Source organism: Heteronotia binoei, chromosome 2 (assembly GCF_032191835.1).
Source record: "Heteronotia binoei isolate CCM8104 ecotype False Entrance Well chromosome 2, APGP_CSIRO_Hbin_v1, whole genome shotgun sequence".
NCBI lineage: Eukaryota > Metazoa > Chordata > Lepidosauria > Squamata > Gekkonidae > Heteronotia > Heteronotia binoei.
In genome coordinates this window covers 33,911,838-33,929,019 of record NC_083224.1, presented here as the reverse complement: position 1 = coordinate 33,929,019, position 17,182 = coordinate 33,911,838, and the positions used below count along the sequence as shown (strand labels likewise).

Genomic DNA, 17,182 nt, shown 5'->3' with positions numbered 1-17,182 from the left:
TGATATGAGGCACAGATTCAGCAGTACCAATGACCATGTCATGACTTACCAGGGGATTATATCTAGGCCAGAAGTTCCCAGCCTTTTTGAGCCTGTGGGCACCTTTGGTATTCTCATGCATGGTAGTTAGGACAACCAAAATATAGGTGCCACAGAAGGTGGAGTCAACCACATATAGAAGCCCAAGTATAGGGGAGAGAGGGTTAATTTAAAAAAAAAAAACACTGGGAAACTGTGGTGGCAGCTGCCACTGGAGGAGATTCATCCATCACTCTGATCCTTGGCTTCTTCCTCACTATGGTGAAGATACACAACAGGCTACACAGAGGAATGAAGTTGCAACCAAATAAATCAAAACCACTCTGTGAAAAATATATTTACAAAATGTGATTCATACAAGAAAAAAAGTGCCATTCAGCAACCTCATCATTTTACATACCGCATGTGCATATTTATGCATATATATATATATATATCTTCCTCACTCAGTCCAAATCATAAATAAATCCAAGACATGAATCCAAAAGAGCTTCAACAGACAGCTAGCAGTGTAAAGCCCGTTTCAGACCGCCAGGTCCTTCCTCCAGGGAGTGTCTTGCAGAACTTGTGGTATATATGTAGAGAATTTCACAATTAACTCGTTGACCAGATGGAGGCAGCAGCATTACTATTTTGTGCATAAATTTGTGAAAGATCTGAACATTGTGAAATTCTCTGCACATATACCACAAGTTCTGCAAGACGATCCCTGGAGGAAGGACCTGGCAGTCTGCAACTTAATTTTTCCTTACTATGGCACACCTCCAGATGTTTCCTGATTCTGGATCATCTAATTTCCTGTTTACAGTCCTGATCCTGACACCACTGATGTCATAACTATGGCTCTTCCTCTCCCTACCAAACAGGGTTGCCCGGCCTCCAGTCAGTATGTAATATCTGCCTAGAAGTGACAATGGGTAGGTCTAGGAATTGATGGAAGTTCTATGGTTTTACCATAGAGGTCCTATCAATTCCTAGATATACGCATTGTCACTTCTGAGTTGTACCTGGGCATGATGCAGTGATGTAAATGGCATTGCCAACATCACACATCTCCCCTGAGTCCCCACTGCTGGCCTTCCTGCTGGCTGTAAGGCCTGTCATAGTATCCCCAACTGTCCAGTGATTCCATTACATAACTGCTTTTCATCTGCCTGCAGGCTTACTGAGTCTCATGAACAGTGGATCCCTGAACTGGAAAAAGAGGTGGCCACTGTCTAAATCTGAAACCTTTCTTGACCTGCTCTGAAATCTTTGAAATCTCAGAAGTTGCCTGGCATTCTGGCAGAAAGTTGCCTGGATGCTCATAGATGCCCATCTGTCGCAAAGCTATCCAGCAACGTCAGCTCGATTGCATCCGTCTGTTTCTTGACTCTGCCATCTTATCGCACTTCTGGGACTTTGGAACTCTCACGTCTTTCCTTCGGCTGGCTCCCTCTGAAAATGCGCGTTCGCCTTGAAGTTTTCTGAGCAGAATGGTCTCCAGTTTAGCAAAAACTCCCAACTGTGAAACTCTTGCTATCTAACTGTGTTATGTAACTTGCCAAATAAAATTGCCTATGTGGTGTCAGGGATTTTTTTCCCCTCTTTTAAGGTGGAAGGGGGGGGGGGAATCTCAGTGAAGCAGAACGCACAGTGAGAAACATCTCCCTCTTAATGAGCCGCTGCCCTACCTCTAGGTCGTCTATTTTGGTAGGTTTATCTTAAGTATATAAAAGCCAAGTTTCTGGCACCAAGCCAGGCATATAGAATATCATCTTGTGCTTCCTGACAGAACATTTGCTTCTTTGAGAAAAGAAAACCCTATAGAAACCCTTATCTGTCAGATCTCTCCGGTTCTGTGGTTTCTTTACAAACTCAAAGTGCCATTTTCTAAAAAAAAAATGAAAACAGCAGAGTAAATAGCACAGAAGGGCTGCTTTCCAGAAGGTCAGCTGTGCACCTTGAGACAGCCGACTCTGCCAAGATACTTTTTTATCATCTGCAGGATCGCACCTTGGGAAGTGATGAACTGAGCTTATTGAGACCTTGGGCCAGACCTTCTCTTTCAGGCTAGCCTGCCTCACAGGGATGTTGTGAAGATAATGTGGAGGAGAGAAGAGCTATGGAGGCCACCTGGAACTCCGTGGAAGAATGCTGATATACAGATTGAAAGAAACTGGCATCCCTGCTCTTGGTGAAGAAAAAAAATATGCCAGGAGATAGAAGGAGCTGTCAGTAGCCCTGAACACGTGTCCTGTTCTGGGCTGGCCCTAGTCTGTCTGGCACCCTAGGCAAGGCTAACATCTAACACCCCCCTTGCACTGATAACATCACCGAGTCGCATGGGGGGGGGCACCCATTTTGGAATTCCCAGAAGGCTGGCGCCCTAGGCAATCACCTAGTTTGCCTAGTGGCAGGGATGGCCCTAGTTCCACTCAACACACATACTTCCTGCCTGTAAGAAGGAGCCAATGCACAGTCACTTTCTGAATGAAACCTGGGAACCAGTTAGGTTGCCAGCCTCCAGGTGAGGCCTGGGTGCCTCCTGGAATTACAGGCGATTGTCAGACAGCAGAGATCCATTCCCCTGTAGAAAATGGCTGCTGTGCAGGGTGGACTTCATGGCATTATATCCTGGTCTCTCCCTTTTCAAAACATCACCCTCCCCAGGCTCCACCCCCAAATCTCCAGGAATTTCTCAACTTGGAGTTAGCAACCGAATAGCTGGATAACTTAGGATTTATGTCACACATTTGACTGTACATGTGTTGACTGTAACATGATAATTACTCTAAAAAGGTAGTCCCCTGTGCAAGCACCAGTCGTTTCTGACTCTGGGGTGACATCGCATCACGACGTTTTCATGACAGACTTTTTTACGGAGTGGTTTGCCATTGCCTTCCCCGGTCATCTACACTTCCCCCCACCCCCACCAAGCTGGGTACTCATTTTACTGACATTGGAAGGATGGAAGGCTGAGTCAACCTTGAGCTGGCTACCTGAACCCAGCTTCCACCGGGATTGAACTCAGGTCACAAGCAGAGAGTTTGGACTGCAGTACTGCAGCTTTACCACTTTGCGCCATGGGGCTCTTGATAATTACTCTACATACATACAAAGAACAACTGGGGATACACTGCATATGGATGATACCTTTGTTCACAGTAACTTGTACAGGGCTAGTGAAGGAGGTGGTGGTAGACAAATGGCCAGAGAGAAGGCAGGAGCTATAGCAACCATTTTCTAATTTGGCATATAGAAGGGGAAAGGGAGAACCTCTACAACTCAATGTGGGTTGCTTCTGCAGGAAACAATTTAAATGAACCATGTCCATGTAAATTGCTTGTTTGTGTGTGGCTGCCCATGCTTGGGTGGAGGGTGGGCTTAGTTGTAGAACAGGAGTAGAAAATTTCAGATTCAGTTTCCAATTTTAAAGGATCAGGTAGTAGGTTGACCTGAGACTCTGGAGAGCTACTGCCAGTCAGAGTAGCCAGTACTGACTTGGACAGACCAGAACCATTCATGCAAGCTGCTAAGTAACATTGTATTGTAATGTGTGAGCAATTGCCTTCAGCACGGGTTCCAAAGCTAAAAGAAAGCGGCCAGCGGAAGGTGAACGAAACACAGAACTGAACCTAGGACCTGTGCAGCCACCGCACCTGTCAGACTTTGTTCTGCTACCCATAGGAGGGATCATATACAAGCGTGGGACACTCTACATCTTTCAAGCAAAGGAGAACTGAGACAGTGGACTGTAAAGTACAACCTTACAAGAATGATGTGAAACAACATTCTGATTTTGAAAGTACTACCTTCCAAGAGTGGTGTGAAATAACTTTTTGATTTTTTATGGACATTTAATGAATTTTGGATTGTGATGATAATAATATAGTTGCATCATAATGAAAGAAACTGCTTAAGCATTTATTTGCAACATAAAAACGCAGTGGTTTATTTCTAGTGTTTGCTAATCAGCACACTGCAGTTTCCGGTTTGCCCAATCCCCAGGTAGGGGCAGAGGATCCTCAGGTTTGGAGGCCCTCCCCCCACTTCAGAATCATCATAAAGTGTGGGGAGGGAGGGAAATGTCCGCTGGACACTCCTTTATTCCCTAAGGAGACCAATTCCCATAGGGTATAATGGAGAATTGATCTGCGGGTATCTGGGGCTTTGGGGGGGCTGTTTTTTGAGGGAGGGGCACCTAATTTGCAGCATAGTGTCCAGTGCTTCTCCTCAAAACACCCTCCAAGTTTCAAAAAGATTGGTCCAATTCTAGCACCCTCCAAAGAAGGTGCTTCTATCCATTATTTCCAATGGAGGGAAGGCATTTAGAAGGTATGCAGTCCCTTAAATCTGATGGCCAAAAATCCTTTTGGAGTCCAATTATGCTTTTTACAACCTTGTTCCTGGCTCCCCCCCCCCCCGGGCAAATCTTCTAGCTCTACCCCGAAAGTCCCCAGATATTTCTTGAATTGGACCTGGCAACCCTACTCTGTTACAACTGATCTCCAGACAACAGAGATCAGTTCCCCTGGAGAAAATGGCGGCTTTGGAGGGTGGTCTGTATGGCATGGTGCTCTACTGGGATCCCTCCTCTTCCCGGCCTGCACCCCCAAAATCTCTGGGTTTTTTCCAAACCAGATTTGGCAACTGTATTGCTAGAAGAAGAAGACTGCAGATTTATACCCCACCTTCTATCTGAATTAGAGACTCAGAATGGCTTACAATATCCTATAACTTCTCCCCCCACAACATATTAGGGTTGCCAAATCCAATTCAAGAAATTTCTGGGGACTTTGGGGGTTAGGCTTCCCAATCCCCAGGCCCCAGCGGGGGATCCTCCGGTTTTACAGGCTTCCCCCCTCCCACAGCCAGCTGGCCGGCAGGGGAAGCCCCACCCCCACAGCCATTATGCACCTCCATGAACAATTCCCATAAGGAATTATGGGAAATTGATCCGCGGGTATCGGGGGCTCTGAGGGGGCTGTTTTTTGAGGTAGAGGTGCCAAATTTTCAGTATAGCATCTAGTGCCTCTTCCCAAAATACCCCCCAAGTTTCAAAAGTATTGGACCAGGGGGTCCAATTCTACGAGCCCCAAAAGAAGGTGCCCCTATCCTTCATTATTTTCTATGGAAGGAAGGCATTTTAAAAGGTGTGTTGTCCCTTTAAATGTGATGGCCAGAACTCCCTTGGAGTTCAATTCTGCTTGTCACACCCGTGCTCCTGGCTCTGCCTCCAATGTCTCCTGGCTCCAACCCCAAAGTCTCCTGGCCCCACCCCCAAAGTCCCCAGATATTTCTTGAATTGGACTTGGCAACCCTATTGGGGGTGGAGCCAGGAACAAGGGTGTGACAAGCATAATTGAACTCCAAGGGAGTTCTGGCCATCACATTTAAAGGGGCAGCACACCTTTTCAAATGCCTTTTTCCCATAGGAAATAATGAAGGATGGGGTCACCATATTTTGGGGCTTATAGAATTGGACCCCCTGGTCCAATCGTTTTGAAAGTTGGGGGGTATTTTGGGGAGAGGAACTAGATGCTATACTAAAAATTTGGTGCCTCTACCTAAAAAAATAGCCCCCCAGAGCCCCCAAAACCTGCGGATCAATTCCCCATTATTCCCTATGGGAATCGTTCTTCATAGGGAATAATAGAGTGCCCAGTAGACATTTCCCTCCCCCCTCACACTTTCTAAAGCGGGGGGAGGGCCTCCAAACCAGGGAATCCCCTGCCCTCTCCCTCTCACACACACAAGTACTTGCTGGGTCTTGTTCCTGCAGAATATTCCTGCTTGCTCTGAAAACGAAACCAAAACAAAGGGAGGGGCCATTCTCTGAGGAAACTGTTACAGATCCTTTCCCATGAAGCCCTTCCTGTTTTCTGCTTCCTGCTCAGCCTTAAAGGGACACATTTTAAAAACTGTTTGCAGGTTTCTAAACCTGCAGGAGCTCTAAAACGGCGGTGTGTGTGCGTGCGTGCTGCAGACGGAAGAGCAACAGCAGGGAGAGGTTTGAGACTTCCCAAAGCTACTTGGCTTAGCCTGCTGTGAACAGGGCTTTAAACCCAGATGCCGGTGAGCTGTAAATATGATGCTCTTTAATTTTGCAGTTGAGAGCCTGACCTCCTGGAAACCATACACCTCATGTCGTATACGGAGAGCCTGCATTCCCCCCCACTTCCAGATTTTTGGAGAGCGGGGGAGGAGGCTGCTAATCTGGGGGTCCCCCGCCAGGGCGGGGGGTTTGGGAAGCCTACAACAGATACCCTGTGAGGTGGGTGGGGCTGAGAGAGCTCTCACAGCAACTGCTCTTTCAAGGACAACTCCTGCGATAGCTATGGCTAACCCAAGGCCATTCCAGCAGGTGCAAGTGGAGGAGTGGGGAATCAAACCCAGTTCTCCCGGATACTGTAAGAGTCTGCACACTTAACCACTACACCAAACTGGCTCTCATAGGGAGCAATGAGGAACTCAAAAGCAGGGGGGATAGAAGCCTGAAGGAAATCCTATCAAAGAACCAGTGATAGGCTTGCCATAACATTCTGCCGTTGAGCTTAACAAATTCCTTTTTTGGGGGAGTCCACATTGCAAAAAATGCCAGATCCAATTCATTTTGTTAACTTTCCTGATGGTTGGCACTTTATCTAACCAGATGCTGAGCTGAAGAAATTCTAAGTGCTTGAAAAGGGAAGGCAGGAACCAATCGCTTCCTCCCCCTGGTGTTTCATCAGACATTTGCTTCTCCTCATTTAGAACAAATTGCCACTTTTTGACTCCTTGGCTGAGAAAACTATCCTGCCGTAATAGCTGCCATGTGTTAGGATCAATAAGCAGTTGTTTGTGCTCCATTTTAACGTAAGCAGTAAATTAATCATTTTGAAGAATCAGCACTTAGGGATACATTAAACTTCTTTGGTCTTTGGCTGAGTTCATTTTCCTGTAATTCTTATGCGAAGGAAAATGAAATCCTGACGATGTGTTTTATTGATCCATGTAGATATTGATATTTTTTTCCCCAAACTTTCTTCCTAAAATAACTTTCCCCCCTTCTGCACTACAACAACTATGGCATAAATTCAGCTAAAGTTGATCAAGAAAAGCTGCAAGTGAAACAAATTAGTAGGGCTGCCAATCCCCAGGTGGGGGCAGGGGATTCCTCGGTTTGGAGGCCCTTCCTCCGCTCAGGGTCATCAGAAAGTGTGTGTGTGGGGGAAATGTCTACTGGGCACTCCGTTATTCTCTATGGAGACCAATTCCCATAGGGCAGGGGTGGCTAAATTGGCTTAATGTAAGAGCATCAATTGTCTGAGAGCCACAAGACGTGAATGTCAGATGTTTGAGAGCTGCAAGACAGGAAGGAAAATAGATGGGGGAGGGCCATGCAGTTGGAAGCGGGGTTTGAAAGGTTGGGCCTGGCCCCTCCTGGGCCCCACCATGGGCCTGAGCAGGGCTTTTTTTGTAGCAGGAACTCCTTTACATATTAGGCCACACACCACTCCAAGTGCTTACAGCAGGCCCTGTACTAAGAGCCCTGTAAGCTCTTAGTACAGGGCCTGCTACAAAAATAGCCCTGCTCAGGCCCATGGTGGGGCCCAGGAGGGGCCAGGCCCAACCTTTCAAACCCCGCTTCCAACTGCATGGCCCCTCCATTGGAGAGCCCCCAATCCAACCCCTTTGCTCACCACCACTTTGAACAAGTAGTAGCATTGCTGCTGGTCTTTTCACTTTTTTCTCCCCCTTTCCCTGACACAGTGTGGCAGGGAGGGGAGTCTTCTTGTAGCTGGCTTTCCAGGTGCCCAGCTTCAGTTCAAGAGGTCTCTGTCTTTCTGAGAGAGGCGCACATAAGAAAGGGGTGGGGGAGCGGAGCTGCTGTGACTGCCCAGGCAAAGGGGAGCTAGCTTGTGGAACTCCAGGCAGCTTAGTGCTGAGAGCCCAGGGCCACCAAATTGGGTGGTTCCCCCCCAGCCCAGGGCCATCAAATCGGATGGTTCCCCCCAGGGAAATCCTGCTGTGGGCCCCACCAAACATAAAATCCAGGGCTATGGCCCTGGCCATGCTTTTCACAAATGTATGAGAATTGACATTTGGTTAGGGCAGCAGAAGTCTGGGCAGTGTGAAGCAGATGATCACCAAGTCCCAAGCACGTGTGTAAATGGGATGGCTGGAAGGAGAGTGAGTATTCTGTCTTGCAATTAGCTTACTAGGCAAAGCAGAGTTCCATTATAATGTCCCCTCTCTCCTCAGCAGCTGCTAAATTGGCTACTGTGATTTCCTTACCTCTCCCTGCAGTCAAGGTGGATTCTGGGCTACTTTCCTCCATTGGCATCTTGGTAAAACCCCCCTCCCATTTTTGTAAGAGCAGAAGGGAGAAACAACAGAGAAGGAACAATCTACCGCTTTGAACTCTGTTAGGTGAAAGAGGCAGCTGATATACCTAAGGTTGCTGTCGCCTGGGGTGGAAGGGAAAATCGGTGAGGAATTTGGCAGCTGTCATGTTTGAATGCATGTGAGGTGAAGGGCTTTTTGTTGCTGTGGAGAGACAAGGAGAAGGGAGTGCAGGGTAGTGCTGAGTTTGGAGTTTCTCTTTCCCCCTCCCAACTCTAGAGTTTTAATGACAGCCGAGGTTCTGGATGAGGATGCCAAGTGTGGTTAGATCAGCTCCAAGAGTCCTGAGTTCTGATTTTGATGCTTGCTGGTTGACCTCCAGTTAGGGTTGTCAGGGGTCCCTGGCCACCAGTGGGGAATGGGGAGGATAAGGTTGCCCAATCCAGGTTGGGAAACTCCTGGAGATTTGGGGATGAAGTCTGGGGAAGATAGGGACTTGAATGGGGTACAGTGCCCCTCAAAGCATCCGTTTTCTTCAAGGGAATGGATCTTTGTAGTCTAGGAGATGAGCTGTAATCATGGGGGATCCCCAAGTCCCACCTGGAGGCTGGCATCCACACCTTAGGCCTGAATAAGATCTAGCAATGTGTCCAGCGGAAACTGCTAACGGGTGTGGACTTTTCCCACTTCCTCTTTCTCTCAGCAGTCCTTACGGATCCTAGGAAAGTTTATTCCTAGGATCATGAGACCTGTACAGACTAATGCCCATGTAGGTTAGGAGACAGAATGGGGAGGGGGAAGGGAGTGGAACTCTGTCCTCCCTCTTTTGTTAGTGGAACTGTGCTGATGGAAGATGAAGAAACATGAACAGAATGAGAGTTTTGTGACATAAAGGAATCAACTTTTCCTGGTCTGGAGAAAAAACTACTGGGGGAATGGGATGTGGGAAAGATCTATTGGTTCTTGGGGGTGTGAATTGCTGGATCTAACCCACTCTCTCTCAAACTAACCTAAAATGAAGTAAGGCAGATCATGTTTGCTGCCCTGCACTCCTTGGATAAATGGTTGTTTTCTGTGGCCCTAAAAGGTAGGACCAGAACCAATGGGTTGAAATTGAATCAAAAGAGTTTCCGGCTCAACATTAGGAAGAACTTCCTGACCGTTAGAGCGGTTCCTCAGTGGGACAGGCTTCCTCAGGAGGTGGTGGGCTCTCCTTCCTTGGAATTTTTTAAACAAAGGCTAGATGGCCATCTGAAAGCAATGCAGATCCTGTGAATTTAGGGGGAGGTATTTGTGAATTTCCTGCATTGTGAAAAGGTTTGGATGATCCTGGAGGTCCCTTCCAACTCTATGATTCTATGATAAAAATGTGCTAGGCAATCTTACAACATTGTACCAGGAACTGTTACTCCCCAATTATTTGGGAGCCTTGGCTCTTGGGTCAAAACTGGCTCCATTTTCTCTCCCCACATGTTCCACAGAGAGTACTGAGGTCAGGAACACAAAATCTCCTCACTATCCCTGGGTCAAAAGAAGCCCGCTTGAAATCCACCAGAGAAAGGGCTTTCTCCGTTATGGCCCCTACATGGTGGAATCAGCTGCCGGAGGAGGTGAGGGCCCTGCGGGACCTTGTTCAGTTCCGCAGGGCCTGTAAGACGACCCTCTTCCGGCTAGCCTACACCTAGCTAAGATGAGAACTCAATGTAGCTTGCTTGACGTCTGTTCTATATGTAATTGGAATGTTTACTGGTTTTTAAGGTTTTAACTGTTTTAAATGTTTAATTGTCTATATATTTAAATTGTTTAATTTTATGTTTGACTAATTTCTGGAAGCTGCCCTGAGCCACTTGTGGGAAGGGCGGGATACAAATAAATAAATAAATAAATAAATAAATAAAAAGGTTCCATTGAACAGGAATGCCCACACAGCCGGTTTTGTACACTGGATGCCAATTTGAATAATTGTGGTGAATAGATCTGAGGACAGTCGGGGAAACAATGAATTAACGTTCACTTATTATTCAGGGCTATTCTTCAGAGAGCTAAGAGCCCCTGAAGGATGTTGCCAGTAGACATTTTGTGGACTGATTTCACTTGCTCAGCACATTGAGCTGCTTTCTTCTGATTGAATCTGTGTCTAGAAGCTGCAGGATTGTTGAACAGGCAACCATTTCAGGTGTTATAAATTTAAAAAAAAAACAAGAATGGTACAATTGTAATCGCCTGGGTGTTGCCTGGAAAGGAACATGGTAATGCATGTCAATCACAGATGCTGGTATTTGTTGAGCAAAAGATGTACCCATATTAGGGTTGCCAATCCCCAGGCGGGGGGCAAGGGATCCCCTGGTTTGGAGGCCCTCCCCTTCAGGGTCATCAGAAAGCAGGGGAGGGAGAGATAAATGTCTGCTAGGCACTCCATTATACCCCATGGAGACTGACAACCATAGGGTATAATGAATAATTGATCTGCAGGTATCTGGGGCTCTGGGGGGGGGGCGGTTTTCTGAGGTAGAGGCAGCATAGCATCCAGTGCCTCTCCCCAAAATACCTTCCAAGTTTCAAAAAGATTGGACGAGGGGTCCAATTCTATGAGCTCCAAAAGAAGGTGCCCCTATCTTTCATTATTTCCAATGGAGCAAAGGTCCCTTTAAATGTGATGGCCAGAACTCCCTTTGGAGTTGAATCATGCTTGTCATAACTTTGCTCCTGGTTTCACCCCCAGTGTCTCCTGGCTCCACCTCCAAAGTTCCCAGATATTTCTTGAATTGGACTTGGCAACCCTAACCCATGCTGCAGTTGTATTAGGGTGAAAACCAGTCTAATGTGGTGGTTAGAATGTCTGACAATGACTGGGGAGGCCCTGCTTCAACCCCCTACCCTGCCATATGGCTTCCCAGATGATCTCACTCCTTTTAAGCTAAACCAAGCTCACAGAATAGCTGTAAGGATAAAATGGGGAAGGAAGCAAACAAATATCACTTCTCTTGGAGAAAGTAACAATTTCAGAGGGCAAACTCTGGGATGGCAAATCTCTGTTGTGCCCTCTCCTTCAAACTCAACCTTCCTCAGACACTAGGGTTGCCATTCTCCACGTGGCACATGGAGATCCACCATTATTACAGTTGATTGTCAGATGATCAAGGTCCATTCCCCTGGAGAAAATGGCTGCTTTACAGGGTGGAGTCTATGACATTGTATCCCACTGAAGTCTATGACATTGTATCCCACTGCAGAGAGAGCCAGTTTGGTGTAGTGGTTAAGTGTGCGGACTCTTATCTGGGAGAACCGGGTTTGATTCCCCACTCCTCCACTTGCACCTGCTGGAATGGCCTTGGGTCAACCACAGCTCTCATAGAGGTTGTCCTTGAAAGGGCAGCTGCTGTGAGAGCCCTCTCAGCCCCACCCACCTCACAGGGTGTCTGTTGTGAGGGGAGAAGATATAGGAGATTGTAAGCTAATTTGAGTCTCTAATTCAGAGAGAAGTACAGGGTACATATGAACATATGAAGCTGCCTTATACTGAATCAGAGCCTTGGTCCATCAAAGTCAGTATTGTCTTCTCAGACTGGCAGCGGCTCTCCAGGGTCTCAAGCTGAGGTTTTTCACACCTATTTGCCTGGACCCTTTTTTGGAGATGCTAGGGATTGAACCTGGGACCTTCTGCCTCCCAAGCAGATGCTGTACCACTGAGCCACCGTCCCTCCCCTTTATAAACTCCTGTGGCCTCAGCAGGTGTTTTATGATGCTGGATTCTGATAACAAAATGGGGCCTGGGAAGAATTGACAAACCAGAATTAGGCCCATGAATTCTGCTTGGCTTGTTGGGTGACTAGTTGTGCATAGGCCTGCAGTGGTAATTAAGGAATCTCGGATGTTCTTCATTATGCTCACTGAGACATATGGTCCAGTTTAATTTAATGGAGAATCCCAGAGCAAGACTAATTTAAGAAGAGCTGAGTTATACATATCGACGTACATTTACATTCTTCTTTTAAAAATGTGCATTACCCCTAAGCACTAAAAAGTTTGGACAGTTGCAAAGTATTACCGGAAGAGTCTGGAATAGGCTTGCCAGTCCCCCAATCAAGATGGGTAAACCCTGCCCCCAGCTCCCATTGTCTGCCACTGCTTGGAGTGGTGTCAGGAGGAGAATAAATATAAATCAGAAAATAAATAAAAAATAAATATGAAAGCACAGCATTTTTGCATGTGCCATTATATCCCTTCTGGTGAAAAACTGGAAATGGCAGAGGGTAACTAGGAATTATCAAAAATGCTATGGTTTTATCATAGTTTCTGGTGATTCTTACAGGTTTACACTGGAAGTAATGTAGCAGCACATGTGACGTTATAGCCCTTCCCAGGTCCCAGCCCCCAAACCTTGTACTTGTTACCAGGCAACCCCAGTTCTTCATGAAACTAATAATTTCATATAGCTTGTTCCCTACTGCTACCAAACATCATTACATTTTTATGTAAAGTCAGATTAAAGTCCATTTTGGTCAACTTTTAAGATGAAGGAAGTTGAAAATATAAAGAGAGGCTGCATGTGTGACAACTGGATTTTCCTTTGAGGACAAGACAATCCCATTATGAATTATTGCTATAGCAATTCCCAGTGATGTATAGATGCAACCTGAGAAACACTGCTGTGCACTCTATAGATTCTCCTTTGCTAGGCCAGAAGTTCATGCTGAAACATGCCTACAAAGGGTATAGTAGAATTCACAGAGTTTGGGCTATGTGAAGCTACATTTTGGTTCTGTTATTCTTATAACAACTAGGAAGTGTGCTTAGATATAACTGAACTAAATATATATAATCAAATTTACCAGATATAGCTGGGATTTTTCAGAACACTTAGAAAGATTTGGGATTAACTGGAAATATTGGGAGCTAGCATTTGCAGGCTCCCAGGACTTTCTCCTTTTTTTCCACCCTCCCACCACATGTTTCTGTGTCTTCCAGGCTTGGTATTAGCTCCCAAGGCAGTTTTAGATAAAATTCTGTCAGTTTTAAGTGGTTGGGTTTCCTTCGTTCCTTCCTTCGTTCGTTCGTTCCTTTGTCTTTCCTGGTGTTGGACCATGTAGGTTTCATGGGTTATGGTGGATTCTCAGGTTTTACATTGAGATTCTTAGGTTTCACATAGTTTCTGATTCTCATGTTTTGCACTAGTTGGGTTTAGCAATGGCTTGCAATAGTAGGCTTCCTATGGGGGAGATTAATGGATTTTACATTTTTAATCCCCCCCCCCTCCATAGAAAACAATGGAGGATGGCCAGGGGCATCTTGTTCAAGCCTTCATAGAATTGAACTCCTTGGTCCAATTGGCTTGAAACTTGGAGGTTCTTTACAGGACACATGCAAGCAGCTTCCCTGAAATTTTGATATCAGCACCTTTTAAAACATCCCCAGATCCCCCAGTTTTTATCCATAGAAAATAATGGAACGGAAAAACAAGTACTTTACAAGAATTTGGAACCCGGCAAATCAAGAACACCCATATTCTTTGGCTCCAGTATATCTGGAGCAAAAAAATAAATAAATCATTTTTTTTGCTAGATTCAAGGGAGTAACCATGTTAGTCTGAAGCAGCAGGACAGAGTTTGCATCCAGTGACACCTTTAAGATCAACAAAGTTTAATTCTGGGTATAAGTTTTCATGTACACTCACAGAATCAAACTTTGTTGGTCTTAAAAGTGCCACTGGACTAAAATTTGGGAGGAGGGGTTTGCTGGTAACCCGAGTAACAACTAAAGCAACAACAGGGAGTCTATAGTGAATGCAGGTGCAATCAGTGTAAAGCGTATCCTTGATTTTTGTTTCTGTGTGCACTGAGGTATTTTCATGTTATGATCAATGCATGAACTACTGAGCATGTGATACACCATGTTTATTCAGAGATTGGAATCCAGTTTCATATATAAAGCAGATGCACATGGACTCTTTGTTACAAACAGGTGTATGTGTGTGCATGATGTGCATTCATTCTAATGGGCGAGAAGGGCTAATATGTATTTAGGGGGGAAAGATTAGGTCTCCTCTCCAGAAAGCTGCCTAATGTGGAGCACAGTTGTTGTTGTTGTTTTTTAAAAGAAACAAGGTATTAATTAAAATCCAGCATGAAAACCACAGCCCAACATACACCATTAAAAACAGACTGCAGACAGCTTAAAATAACAGTTCCCAGACTGAAATAGCATTTTAAAAAAATCAACCCCTTAATTTAAAGCCTGGGTGAAAAGAAAGATTTTGGCCTGACACTTAAAGGAAACCGATGCAGGCATAAGAAAGCAATACTTTGTGTTTGTGTTTAAAATGAGAAAGTACTTGTTGCTTGCTGCTGTTCAAAACCTGGTTCGCCTCCTGCTCAAAGGCAGTGGTATTCATGCCAGGACCCTGACCCCTGGAAAATTCTACACATGGTTATTGGTCTCTTCCAGGTTACCCATCTGCCAGGCAGCCATTACTGAGAATATCCAACCTGTGGGAGACAGGTGGAGAGGGAAAAGAGAGAGATGGACAAAGAGACCGTTTGTTTCCATCTTTCCTATTGTGAATAAGAAAGGGTATCTGTTTCTTGCATGTACCCTTTCTATTTTTGAGCTTCTTAGTCTGTTGTGTATTGGAAAAGGTTGTGTGGGTGTATGTTATATAGATGGTTTTAAAAGGGGGTTAGATAGGTCTATGGAGCATAAATTCATCAATGACTGAAGGAACTTCAACATCCATTGCTAGGAGGCAGCATCAAGGAAATGCCTTGGCCTCTATCCACTATTTGCTTGGCCCTCCAGGGCAGATAGTTGGCCATTTGTGTGAAACAGAATGCTGGAGCAGATGGAGCATTGGTAGGATTGCCAGGCCCAACCTGGCTAACAAAGGGAGGGAGGGGGGAAGCATGGGAGGTAGCTTTTGGAGATGGCATAGTGTCATTTCCAGGAAAAACCTGGTAGTGGCATCATACCTCTCTAGGAATTGCTGGGAACTCTATGGTTAAACTACAGAGTTATCAATGATTCCCAGAAAGGACTAATATTACTTCCTTGTTTTCTCTGGAAGTAAAGTCAGTTGTCTCTAGAAATTTCAGGAAATTCTATAGTTTTACTTTTTTTTCGCTAGGGGACTAACATTGGCCTGATTAGGGTTGCCGGGTCCCCCCTAGCCACCAATGGGGGATAGGGTTGCAAATAACCCTAGTAACAACTAAAGCAACAACAACTCTAGGTTGGGAAACTCATGGAGATTTGGGGTAGAGCCTCAGGAGGACAGGAACCTTAACGGGTCCACCCTCCAAAGCAGACATTTTCTCCAGAGGAATTTATCTCTGTAGTCTGGAGATGAGCTGCTATTCTGAGAAACTGATAAAATTGATAAAAGGAAGTACTTCACTCAAAGGGTGATTAACACATGGAACTCACTGCCACAGGTGGTGGCAGCTGCAAGCATAGACAGCTTCAAGAGGGGATTGGATAAACAAATGGAGCAGATGTCCACTAGTCACAGTGTATTGTTGGAACTCTCTGTCTGGGACAGTGATGCTCTGCATTCTTGGTGCTTGGGGTGGCACAGTGGGAGGGTTTCTAGTATCCTGGCCCCACTGATGGACCTCCTGATGGTGCCTGGGTTTTTTTTGGCCACTGTGTGACACAGAGTGTTGGATTGGATGGGTCATTGGCCTGATCCAACATGGTTTCTCTTATGTTCTTATGATCTCCAGGTTACATCTGGAGACCGGCATCCCTAGGCCTAATGCATCAGGACTCTTCTGGGTGGTTTTTTTTAATTGTATCGTGTGTGTATGATACGGCAGTGATACGGTATCAGCTCTGCAGCATATGACGTCCTGCTTTGCAGAGGCTGCCAAGCTATTTGGCCTAGAAGTTAGTCTGAAGAAGACAGAAGTTCTCCACCAGCCTGCACCCCAGGAAGATTATCACCCTCCCTGCATCACTGTGGGTGAATCAGTTCTGAAGACAGTCCAGCAGTTCAGCTACCTGGGGTGCATCATCTCCTCAGATGCCAAGATCGACATGGAGATTGACAACAGGCTGGCAAAGGCAAACCGTGCCTTTGGCCGACTGCACAAAAGAGTGTGGAGCAACAAGCATCTGAAAAAAGGCACAAAGATCAATGTTTACAAAGCGGTTGTGATGACAACCCTCATCTATGGCTCCGAATCGTGGGTTTTATACCGTCATCACCTGCGACTCCTTGAGCGCTTTCATCAGCGCTGCCTTCGCACCATCCTCAACATCCACTGGAGTGACTTTGTGACCAACACTGAAGTCCTCAAGCGGGCAGAGGTTACCAGCATCGAGGCACTGCTGTTGAAGACGCAGCTGCGCTGGGCAGGGCATATTTCTAGGATGGAAAACCACCGCCTTCCCAAGATTGCCCTGTATGGCGAACTCTCCACCGGCCATCGAAATAGAGGGGCACCAAAGAAGAGGTACAAGGACTCCTTGAAGAAATCCCTTAGCACCTGTCACATCAACCATCACCAGTGGTCTGACCTAGCCTCAGATCGCAAAGCATGGAGGCACACCATCCACCAGGCTGTCTCTTCCTTTGAGAACACACGCATAGCTGGTCTTGAGGACAAAAGGAGATTGAGGAAGAATCGCACTGCTACAGGACCAACCCTAAATCAGACTTTTCCCTGCAGCCGCTGTGGCCGGACCTGCCTGTCCCACATTGGTCTTGTCAGCCACCAGCGAGCCTGCAGCAAACGTGGACTATTGCACCCTTCTTAAATCTTCGTTCGCGAAGCCAAGCCGAGAGAGAGAGTGTATGAATGAGTGAAATTATGCATCAACATATGTTTAGTATGTGGAC

At 46.0% G+C, this 17,182-nt stretch overlaps 1 protein-coding gene across 2 annotated transcripts in view; it reads left to right on the top strand.

Moving 5' to 3' along the window:
• DOK5 (docking protein 5) overlaps nucleotides 1–17,182 on the top strand; it is a 118,867-nt gene that overhangs the window by 33,600 nt on the left and 68,085 nt on the right. The window lies entirely within an intron of this gene.